Consider the following 10,675-nt stretch of genomic DNA (forward strand, 5'->3'; position numbering starts at 1 on the left):
AACTTGCACACATACGATACGATACCATTTCACCCATTATCAGACGTTATTATCAAATAGAATTTTGGGATGATAAAAATTTCCTTACTATTGTTAGCAAAATAGAAACTTTTGAATAAACAATATCGTATCGTTAGGAGAAACAAATGTTTATCTGAAATTTTACAGCATTATTTACAACGCGAAGAAGCTAGCTACAACGGTGCATAAAATATATTTCAATGATAGATCGAAAAAATATAAAATCTTTTTCATATTTCCCTTGCAAGTAGGAATATCACTCCCAAAAGAATAACTATGCCAGAGCTCACAATGCACCGGTACGCGCCAGCGCATATAAAGAAGGAAGAGCAAAGCGAAGAGAAAAGGAAAAAATATAATGGTTTAATACGTAAAGATTATATAGGTATTCCGTTCTACTTTTTTTTTTTCAGGATAAAAACCGGCAACTTTTCACGGTATTTTTCTATGGTACGAAGTTTAATCCGACGTTACCATCAGGCTACGGATCGTAGTTATATATAAAGCTCGGATTATTGTTGTATTAAACTAAATAAATGCAATGCAGGAGAACATTTCCATTAGTTAAATACTTATAATAGCGTACATTTTGATGTGTACAAAGCTTTTTTCAGCCTTTGAACATTTGAAAAATTTTAAAAGATAATACGAATAGAACGTTGAACTCAATTAAATTATAAATTTAATTTCCTTTCCCTTGGCTTTCCATTATTTCTATGTACCTTCAACAAGTAGTTGATCTAATTACTATTCCTTCGTTCCGAAGTAAACGAATTAATTCGCAAAATATGAACACAGTAGCTACCAATTTAACTATCTCGGTACGCTATTCGATTTAGACGAACCAACGTGAGAAAACTGGATTTTTGCAGCAACAGTTTTATTTCCAAAACAGATAATTACCGATAGACAAGAACGTCCATGAATTCTATCAATTTATCCTTAATGCCGGTTCAATTTATTTTATTCTGCAATTATTTCCTGTAAATACTTTGTAACATTAACGCTAGGAGAATATTCCTAATACAGGAGAAAAAGCTTCTGATTGATATTTCGTATAACATTCCTACGATCATCATTGATGACGTACATTTGTAACGAACGTTCGTGGGTCAAAGTTTCTTAATTTTTAATTACATAATTTATAACATACGATAACATTAAGGATATTCTTCGCTATAAATGATATTCGATACAAAAGATTGGAAAAATCTGATTAATTGGCAGAATTACTCATAGGCTGAAAAATAACGACAACTAACGAGATAGGCACGGAATTCCCTTGAACTTTGGTGAGGGTCCAAACATTCTGCGGGCTCCAGCAACCTCTCAATTGATTCGTCGCGTCGAGGCAGATTGGCCGTCTCGAAGTTACCGATACGAACAGCCTCGGTAATTGAGGTGGCTGCCGCACAAAGAGAGGAAACCGAGAAAGCGACAGGTGAGGTACCGCAGTGCTGCTAGCAATCGGCCGTTGCTGTCAGTAATTCCCGCACTACATTTCGTTATAACGATTGGAGAAGCCGCTACTTCGAGTTACAACTTGGTGGCTTTCAATTTGACGAAACTCACCACAGTACCGGCAGGCTTAAATCCATTTCGGAACGCGCGCTTGTGGGAATCATCGACTGTCGTGACTGTTGCGAGCGACCCGCTTTCTTTCAAAGTCGCACACAAGAATCGTTTCATTTTTAATGCTAGCAAAGTGTTTTACTAGAGAGAAAAACATCGCTATCATCCGTACGAGCGAAACCCGTTCCTTGTTATTTTCGAATTGAAAGTGACATACTGGCGCTCATAGACACGGAGACACTTTGATCGATTTTTATTAACGATATACAAATGTTACCGAAGCACACAGGAGTCGATGGTGTTGGAATTGATGAGCAAAATTAACTTCTTGTAGTATCAACAGATACGTGTATATCACATGAAATTTAGGTCGTTTATTTCAAGTTGAAGAAATTTTCTATTCTCTTTCCTCGAACCATTAAAAGGTACTAAAATATTTACGATATAGGAATTGAACAGTTTAATGATAAAAACATGAAACTACGTTTGTCAATCGAAACTACTTTCTTCGAGTAATTTAACGTGACCCAGGCAAATGATCGAAAGTAAAATAAGGTAGACATAATTGTAGTTAATTTAATGAGAAATTAATTAAAAATGAAAGGGCGTTAAAGATTCGTGAAAAAGTTAGATATAAGATTTTACATTTAAATTTCATGAAGTTTTGCCCGTATTCTACAAATAGGAACATGGGCAATCTATTACGACCGAATTTATCTTTGGTGAATCGGAATCATGCAAAACATCACTCGGTCGAAGCAGAAACGGTTAAAAAAAGGAAGAAGAAAAATGAAAAACCGCGATCGCTCATAACTCAACGACCATCATCTTACGTAGAATTTCGCGGTCTGTCGGTCGCACGTGAATTCCACGGAAATTGAGTGGAATTTTGCCAAGTCGAAGGACCGTTGTCGCCGGTGATGCACAGTCTGGACCACCGCGACTATCCCAGGGGATAAGTAAATGGGGAAAGAGCGAGTCACTCCTTCCCGGATGCGAAGTTTCTTGCCGCCAGAGTTTAGCAAGAAATCAAGCCGCCAGACAGTGACAAGGGTAACCACGGAAAGGCTACAGAAAGAGAGAAAGAGCGAGAGTAAGAAACAGGAGTATACGGTTCTGCCACCGATGTTCGCCGTGCGAAAGAGAAATTGTCTGTGTTCGAAAAAACGACGCTTGCGACTTTATTGCCCGGAACATTTTTCAATCGAGCGAATTTGGTGTTCTGGTCTTAAAATTTTCTCAATCATCGACAGAGTCATAATTTTCAGGATAAAAGTTTCTTTGTCCTATTAGTCTTCTTCCGATATAATACATATTTATAACTATTATCTATTCCCTCGTCGAATATAGCGCAACAATAATAATCTAACAATTCGATCGCATCACTTGTTTATCATAGTTCGCGGAAACTTGAACGTAGCTAGTTTCTCCTTTATACTAAATCTATCACGATGTTTCTCTTAGTCCATTATCAATCAAAACTATTTACATAGAGGTTCTCTGCCAAAGCTTAAAGTTTAAGCCAAGCTTAAAGGCGGCATCACGATAGGTAGTTTAATCTCAACTAGAGTTTAAAAGCCCACTTTGGCTTTACACGACACTTACGATATCACGAACAACGGAGAATTTAACTCGTTGCGGTACTTAAGAAATAAATCCTGTATTTATTAACTATCTACGAAATGAAACGCGAGAAACGTAACACCTGTCGGATATAGGAAAGACATACATACAGGTATCGATAATTATTTACAACGACTAATAGATCTATTAATTTGCGAATATCACGATACTTCAATCGATCTTCCATCATAATACGTATCATTAAAAATACCTTTTCAAATACATACTAAATATGTATAAAAAATTTTGAAATTAATAATTAATAGTTACTTGTATGAATTATGCTGCTTATGTAGACAACTTTGATAAAACATCCGTAAAAACGCTTCTTCGAAAGGAAGTTAAAAGTTGAAGAAATATAGTCGATCCAACCATCGATTTTAAACAAGAAACTTTTGAGAGTCAAGAAACTTTTAAAAAGCATCCTAAAATAAGAAAGAAACTGCACATATAAAGAACAATATACACTATCAAATCTATTTATATAGAAAAACGCTATTTAATACTATTTCATCACAGCGTCTCATCGATGAAAGAAACGACTTTCGCGATCGATAAATCTATGATCAACGTGCACCAAAGGAGAGCTCTACGTTCGAGGTTTTGGTACTCGAACAAGTACGGACACAGGAGTAGGTAGATGTAAGACAGAAGGATGAACACTTGAAGACCGCGTGCAAATATGGAGCAAGAGTGCTTCGGACGAAGAGAAAAGCAGTGGCCTCGCCGTTGAGTGCACGACACTTTCTACAAAGGTGAAAATCTATGCGGGCCGCAGGAAAATCGATGCCACATGGGAGAGAGCGGTCGCACAAAAAGCTATGCTTTAGACTGAACGTCTACCGATCAAAGCTGATCGAGTTCTTTTAGATGAAACGAAAGGCTTTCTTCCGATTTATGTCCGAGATACTGAAAACTATGTCACGTTCGCTTAGTTTTTTTTTTTCGAAAGAAACCCTGATTCTATTCTAAGATCTGGAAATTCTTGTTGAAAATTGGTCGCATAGGAGAAATTTAAAGAAAACTGACAGGATTATTTTCGTAAAATGTTAATACGATCGTAATAGCAAACATATACGTTTACCGAAGAAATATTAAATCTGTTCGAAGGTTCTATCGTCCTTTCGTATCCATTTCTATTCATTTATTTGTTTATTTATTTAAAGTCTCATTCACTATATCGTTATTAGCGATTATATTGGGTTGGCGATTAAGTGACTGCGGATTTTGTCATTAGATGGTAACGACAAAGTCCGCCATCACTTAGTTGCCAACACAATATTATACAAATATAAACTATGTGCAGAAATTATAAGACATTTAGTACAAGTATATATGTATCTCGTAGAGTTCACAATAGAGTATTTGAACAGTCAACTCTCTTCGTTATATTAAATAATCCTGGACATTCAGTGGGACCGTACTTAACGCGTATTATATTCTTAGGACGGTTATTCACGTTGCAACAATTTCTTATTAATTACACGTATGCCATAAACATCTTGTAATATATTTCCGGATTAATTTCAAATGTTATTAATATAATCACGATGCATCTGGCTACAGTACTAATGAACTTTCAAAATGTTTCAAAATATAACAAATACAATATGGACATAAAGTTTGTCACGATAAGTATTCAAGTACTTTCATAAGCCAGTGTACTGTGTACCTACTAAATTAAATTTATGCTCTTATACTCTCATTAAGAACTACAACAGCCCCTAAGTACCTATTTTAGCAAGTTACAGATAACTTGGAAACAATTTCCTTTTTATTCAATTACGTTAGCAGTACCTTTAACAAACTCCTTGAATAACTTCAAACGGGGATATCGTTTGTGTATTCATTATTATATAATATCGGATTAAAAGATATCCAATTTACCATAAGACAAGTTGGAACATCGTTACGAGTATATTCGAGAGTAATATTTGATCACTGATGCACCGAAAACTGTGGTCCTTCATAGGAAGCAATAACAAGGGATATTAGTAATTATGATAGGCGTACGTTTCGATCGACAGTATATGGACATTGATCGATCATACATGACCGCCAAATCAGTGCGGTATGGCTGTTCGTCCGAGCTAATTTGACTGTCGTAATTAGCTTCGTTTATCGGTCCGTGTCACGTTCGTCGTGTACTGGCCGCGGCAACGCAGTAATCTTCCTGCTACCGTTGGAGCAAACAATTAACGTTGTTCCGGCAACTTTGGCGTGATTACAGCAATTTTCGCATGACAGCTCGCTCGTTTACCAAGACCTATAGCAAAGCCACTATAATTTCACACCAGCGTCTCCGAAAATATACGAGGGGCGGGTACAGTTTTCCCTTCTGTTGAAAGAAACCAAGTTTCCCTTTGGTCTACGCTAGTCTACAGGACAGTGCAGAGTTATGGCAGTGTAGATAAACTCGATGGATAGACAGAAGGTAAACGAATGAAAATTTCTTCCCTTCTTTGCAATTTTATTCATCAGAGAAATCTTTCGTCTGATGGATGATCGATGATTCACCGGAGACTTCTATCCGTGAGATAGCTTGCGGCTAATTGTACGTTCCAATCAATTATTCCGTGTAGGAATTCTGCTAATCGACCAGTTTTTCCAGCGCATTTTTATCGAATCGAGTCACACGGTTCCAATTTAACGATGTTTCTGCTGAATTCGTTTTGCTTCATCGAGAGAGGATTCTTTTTTATACAGCTGATTATTTACCGATATTGTAGTACATTGGTATCTGGTAAAAGCTACCAGGAGCCTTCAGTTTTCACTACGAAAATGTATTATCGATACAAATTACTTACAATTCCGGTATAGATATATCGAAGAATTGAACAAACGCATGTATTTTATTAAATAACTAAATACAAAACAACGATTAATCCTACGAGTGATCATTTGCAATGACGTTTGTTTTAACCCGTTCGCATCCTACAGAAATAATAAAACATCGAACGAGAGAATACCTCTGTTCATGCACACGAAAACAATATATCACGTCTTTCAAAGCGATCTATAATATATAGCGTTGTCGTTCTTCGAAATAAATTTTCATTCAAACTTAACGCATACACAGTGCTTTGTTTCGCTGTGAATTCCCAGTAAATAAAATGCGTATAAATTTCAAAGTACACTATGATCAGACAAAGCGTAAAAACTTAATCGAATGAAACGTGATACGATTAAAAAATCGAATAGAGGCTGGAAGCGATGAAACTAAAACGATCGTATTCGACTATGTTTATGGAAATTTCGTGTTGGCCGATTAATAAATAATTTTTCGAATAATGAGAAGAACATTTTATCATTTCCTTTATTATCCCGGCCACAGGGGACGAAAATGATAAGCGACGCGTAGGATTTCGGCGGGCGGAAAAGCTTTGTGGGTGCATAAAATGTATAAGGAAAGCTGGAGGAAACAGACGAAAGTTTATTACGGTCCGGAAAGGGGGAATCCTCGAGATGAGGGCTGAAATTAACGAAACAACTGAAACAAAGGAGAGCAAACCGAGTGATATACTAGAAGCAATTGAACCCAACGAGCAATTGAACAGTTAATAACAAAGGAAATGAAGGGAAGGAATTGAGTTTAACATGAAGCGTAGGAGAAAATACGGTTACATACATACGTATATACGCTATGATTCTGAAATAAGTACAGTAGCGGCTAAAAGGATATTTTAAATTGCTACATACTTATTTAAGCCAGTAACTTTTGTACTAGACATATTTATTACGTCCCATACCTATGCTAGAATATACATTATATTTATTTGTTGGTTTTGCAAACTACAATTTTGTTTTGCAAAGTTTATAATGCTTCTTCGTATCTACAATTTTTCCAATTTTAAACTGTTAGGCGCTATTGTATTTGCTTATTCATTTAGCTCAATGATATAACAAATTTGAAGACTATTCTTCTTTAAAACGATTATATAGATACAGAACAATGTTCAGTATTTTCGAATGAGAAATATGTGAGGATATTTACAGGGTCGATCATAGACATCAAAACGATGGAAAAAATTCACATATAAAAATTTCGTTTAGTATATCTGTATAAGTAAGGTTGAATTACCAGAATGAAGTTGCTATTTGAATGCCTTCCTTCTCATTTCGTTGTTCCACGCTCTTTAATCTCGAAGCATTCCTAAATAAAGATGTCAAGACAAATCTGCACTTAGTGCCGAACACGTATACGTAATAAGTTAGTGGAAGAAGAATATGATTGGCTTCCTCATCAATCTTTAAGCTCTGTTACAACATGCTTTCAATTATACGATATGATTGGGAGATATTACATTTTAACAAGTGATTTTCCCAATACATCAATTGTACGTTGAAACGTCAGAAGATATTGTACTTATATAAGTCAAACGATATGTATGAACACTTATTGACTCTCAATATTCTTCCATTAAGAAAACTTCTCAGTTTGGCATATGTAATTAAATAGGAAATAATAAAGAGAGAGAATATAATTATAAAAAATAATATTAGGGAACATAACTATCGTATTTCTATAATAATTGATGAATATTGACGTTCGTTTAACATTTCATGTTTAACAATAGAAACGTTAAAAATATTAACTCACGTTGGAACGTTATACGTACATTTACCATAAAGTTTCCCTATGTTGTTTTACTAAACCAAACTAAATACAAATGGAAAGAAGGATAGTAGCAAGAAACGTTAGATTAAATAAGATTATCATCGCAATACGTCTACGGTGTAATGCCTATTTATTTTGCATAATGCTTCATGGTAGCAAACGCTCGAGAAACTTAAAATTAACATGAAATTTTACCACAGGTTACGTCGACTAAATGCATGTAAAATAAGCACTAAATGTTCTACAAAGAAGTAAAGTGCAACTTTGGGTAATGCTTATGCAACATTAATATTCAAGACTCGCATTAGAGTCACCCATTAAATAGCTTTCTTCTTGCCCGCTTCCATTGCGTCTAATCACCTTTTTTTCATCCTATATTGGCAATTGTATTAATAAATCAAGATTACCTATATTAAGATCACGCATAATGTACCTATCATCCCTTTTCGATAACATCTACAATCTTCGTCGGTACTTAATCCGCTCCACTTCATGAAATATAAGCAGAGGTAACAAAGTCTACTGATAATATCACGGATATAGTTAAAATCGAATTTATTAAAATCTCTTTGATATTTTAGATTTGATATTAACGATATGGAAAATTTATACTACGAATGGCAAGTTTTAGTTAAATCATAGATGTCATATTATCATAAATATAAATTTTGCATTTTTCCTGAAAATAAAGTCTATAACAGCAAATAGATCAATCTTCTCATAGCTTGTAATATTTTCATTCATGGAACTCTAACAATCCATTCATGCGAATAGTTATGAATTAAATCAATGGAGAATTAAAAATTATAACTTACGTTGTTAACATTCAATAAGCAACATAATAGCAAGCTTCAGCAATTACAATGGTCGAACAGTCGTAAAGCGAAGTATAATAGTAACGGCTGAACAAACGTGCAACTGATCGATATACGTTGCACGCAACCAGTTCAATAAAGAAGTCAAAGTTCTTTTAGACTGGAAACCCACTTTTAGCCAACCCTTTGACATATAACATAGTAAAATTTGCCTTTCTATTCATTAGCAACAGGTATAATTTTTCATAAATCATGCATCATGTGATTTTATGTGGTCATAATTATTTTCATCTCGTAAAAACATTCATAATATTACAATCTGGCCGTTTTTAATTATCAAAAGTGCACGTTCGTATATAGAAATCAATTTTCAAATAAATTTTAGCATAATAATACGACGTAATAAATAAAATATTTCTAAATTAATTAATAGGCATCCTTCTTTTAATTAATACAAGTAAATAATTACATACAAATTTAAAGCACGCGTTCTTCATATTGTAAGATTTTATTAAATGGTGATAGTATATAAAGAAACCCGAACGACACACAAAGTATACATAGCTTCTTCCCACGTGGTTTTGGTGATAGCACAGAAACAACGGAAGCAACCGTTGAATACAATAAGAAAGAAAAAGAATTTTGCGCAAGATGAATGAACAGATTTATTTTATGAGCATTGCCCTGTTGAAAAGATTTATACAGAATAAAAAGATATCTATTCAATCAGTATCAAAATAAATAAGTTCAAAATAAGATAAAACTAAATACTTTCTTTCAATTGCGCTATTTTAATCAAAGTTCAAGAATAATTTAACTTCTTTCCCTGACTGTATCTATGAATACCCGCAACTTTCTAATCTAAACTTTTCATGATAAGCGTATTATTTGCATTAATTACCAAGTAATATTTCAGAACGATTATGTTCAAGAGCAAAGTGGTCTGGTATTTACTGTATGAAGTGAATCAGATAGAACGCGACACTTTTTTTTTAACGAAAAAGAAGATTTTTTTAAATAACTAACTAACAAAAACATCCAATTTGTATCGAACTTTCTAACCTATAATCACTTAAATCAAATGAATGCAAAGCGATAAAAAATGAAATTAAAATGCAATTAAAAAATACATCAGTTATAGTAACAATAAAACGGTTTGGAATAACTCGTATTGTCATTCAAAAACGTGATGGAAATCTGTGATAAATCGCGACAACTTCAGAGAGTGAGTTCCGAAGCGCATGACACGGAACATTCAAACTGCATCTCGGCTCTAAAACAATATTAATCCCACTTGTCCGAATAATATGATACACGCAAAATAATTATAGGCGGTAAAAAGAAAAAAGTGAAGAAAAGCAGTCGATATAGCGTGACCAGTTACTTACATTTTTTACTCTTCTCGGCAACGACGCCTCGCGACAACAAGCCGAAGAGGATGGCGATGGTTAGAAAAAGCATGGATTTTCTCGTCCCTGGTGCGTCGAGGCACCAGGGCGAGCCTCGTGACATCACGGACATATCACTTTCAACGAGACTCCATACCGGCTTCCGCGATACTTCCGCGCGTAACCACCGTGAACATAACCTTATACACTCGCGGCGAACAGGTCCGGTGATCGGCTCTCTATCGGAGCACGATCCAAATGAAGGAAACCGACGGGTACTTAAGCGAAGAAACGCGCGAAATGGGCACACACGACCGACTGGAATCTCGTCGACGAGCTACCGGCTCCGGTGCTCGTCACTCGGACGCACGTACGCTATTGACATCGGGAAATACTCGCCGGATACTCGACTCACGGTGGCGGCCAGGTCGCGACGATCACCGACGTAGGTGTTCGCGCACTCTCATGCGCGCTATCGATCCGACAAACCCCGCCAAACCCCACGTCGTCGCGTACGCTCACCACCGTCCTCCACCAAGACGCCATATTTGTGTACATGCGCCTTAAGAAGCCGGAAGTGCGCTCCTTACCAAGCGATTTCTTCATCGCTCGTTCGAAAGTTCATCGATCTTTCGATT

General features: G+C 35.7%; 1 protein-coding gene across 2 annotated transcripts in view; it reads right to left on the reverse strand.

The window, feature by feature from the left end:
• The window catches only part of LOC122566928, a 301,987-nt gene extending 291,837 nt beyond the window's left edge, over positions 1-10,150 (reverse strand). Inside the window, exon 1 of one of the 2 annotated variants that reach the window (XM_043724901.1) lies at positions 10,038-10,150. The gene's annotated coding sequence lies outside the window, so the exon portion shown is untranslated. The remainder of the gene's footprint in view (positions 1-10,037) is intronic. The other variant, XM_043724910.1, reaches the window with a different exon arrangement.
• Positions 10,151-10,675: the final 525 nt, after the last annotated feature.

Source organism: Bombus pyrosoma, linkage group LG1, assembly GCF_014825855.1.
Source record: "Bombus pyrosoma isolate SC7728 linkage group LG1, ASM1482585v1, whole genome shotgun sequence".
Classification (NCBI taxonomy): Eukaryota; Metazoa; Arthropoda; class Insecta; order Hymenoptera; family Apidae; genus Bombus; species Bombus pyrosoma.